We start from the raw sequence: 2,132 nt of genomic DNA on the forward strand, positions 1-2,132 counted from the left end.
AGCTGGATTTGCATTTGGTTTGTGCTGGTGCATGGGGTCCCCAGCTAGACCTGCAGGAAATATGGTAGGAATGGGCTGTGCCAACTGCATCTGGGGCCTGACCTGCCTAGAAGAGGTACCAGGTGGTCACCTCTCCCAGATCTCCATGGCTTCCTCCTGCTGCAGGGGAAGTCACCCCCACCTCCAGCTGCAGACCTGCTCTGCCCAGGTGCCCCTCTGGTGAGATTGTGAGGTCGCTGTTGGGTCTCCTGAAGGGGTGGCCTGATACAGAGCTACTGGGCTGAGGTCAGGCCCCTTACATTCTACAGGCATGTGATGTGCAAAGGCCCTGACATCTTGGTCCACTTGGAACCATGCTGAAGGGCTGTTCCAGCCCCAGGACACCCTGGGTGTTGGCTGCAGCTGTCTGTGGCCTGCGCTGCAGCCCGCCTTCTTCCTCCAGACCTGTGCACATCTCCCTTCCTGGCCTGCGCTCCCCAGGCCTGCGCTCTGCCTCCTCCCACAGCTGTCTTCTCTTGTCACCCAGGCTGCATGGCTCCCAAGAGCCTCCTGCCATCAGGACCCATTTTGTGTGGTAGGATACTGGATTAGAGATAAGAGAACACCCAACTCGAATTGACCTGAATGGCAAGGGACTCAGGTGAGCAGTCCAGGTGAGGCTCTACCCAGAAGCTAGGCGATGGCTTTGGTCCCAATATGCCAGCATCTTCTGGGCTTGTGTGTGCCATGCTGGGAGAAGATAGTGGCATGGCCCTGTCCAAATTTCTTTTGTATTTTAGGGGAGGGTCTACAGGGTGTTCAGGGTCTCACGACTAGATCAGACTATGTAGTGATCCACCTGTTTACAGCCTGCCAAGAGCTGGGATTACAGGTGCACGCCACCATGCCCAGCCTCAATTGCTCTCTCAGTGTGCCCTGGGGATGGGGCCAGCATGGCACACCTGGGGACTGAACCCCGTTTGGCTGGCCCTCCAATTTATTTTATTTCTTTTTTTTTCAATTTATTTACTCCAAGGCCCCCAGATTTAGAATGAGGACATCTTTTTTGGGGGGAGGGGGTATTCTGCCTACCACATACCCCCTGGCCATATCTCATGTCAAAAGAAGCTCCTAGTCCTCCACACCAATAGATTCTTCCAGTCAGGCCCTGCCAGCATTCTGTCAACATTAGAGTGGGGCGTCAGGGCCTGACTTTGTTTGTGCCCTAGGTTTTGAGCCATGTTTGGGACACCCTTCCTTCCCATCTTCCTCTGCACAACCCAAGGCCTCACAGGATGGAGGCTAAAGCTCATCTCGGATAAATCACATCCAGACGGGTTTGTCCAGGGAGCAGCCTCCCCGCAGTGCGCCTCCCACACTCCCCCTTGCGGACAGACTTGGGGATTCCCGCTCTTCTGTTGTACCCACCTTCCTTTGCTAAGTGGGAGTGTGTTATAGTTAGGTAACAGGACAGGCTGTGGAGAAGCAGAGAGTGAATTGGGGCTGGAGGGTGGTGAATCAGAATTTCTGCAACCGGCTAAGGATTGGGTGATACTTGAATGTGGGCTTTGTGTCATCATTGAATACCTTTCCTTTTATTGCTTTTATTCCTTAGCTAGAGCTTCCATTGAGCTGAAAGGGGACAGGTAGGCATGACAACTGTGTATTCATTTAGGCGGGAAATGGGAAGTGGTGGCAGCTCAGTTTTTAGAGAAAGAGAGCCGCGCTGTAGAGGTCTGTGTGAATTGCGGAGGAATGTCTTGAAGGTCAGTGGGTGCAAAGGGCAGAGAGGGCAACAGCAGTGGGTGCAAGGACTGACCATATCCGGGAAACCGCGACTTGCATCAGCTCTCCTGTCGCTGGGACACACAATGTGACGCCCACAATTTGAAGAAGAGATTTTATTCGACTCATGGTTCAGGGGATCCAGTTCATGGGTTGTGGTTCTAAAGCAGAAGCGACACGGTGAAATCTTGAGATGGAGGAAAGTTGTTCATTTCCTGGAGGCCAGAAGTGGAGCTGGGAACAGTCTCAGGGAGGAAGGGCGGGGGTGGGGGGGGTGCAGAGCACTCTAGGCCTGTCCCTAGGGCCCCAAGAATGGGCTTTCCTCATTTGCTGGGCAAGTCTTCAAATGACATTGATACGTCATAATT

Source organism: Octodon degus, unplaced genomic scaffold (assembly GCF_000260255.1).
Source record: "Octodon degus isolate 3935 unplaced genomic scaffold, OctDeg1.0 scaffold00037, whole genome shotgun sequence".
In the NCBI taxonomy this organism is placed as follows: Eukaryota; Metazoa; Chordata; class Mammalia; order Rodentia; family Octodontidae; genus Octodon; species Octodon degus.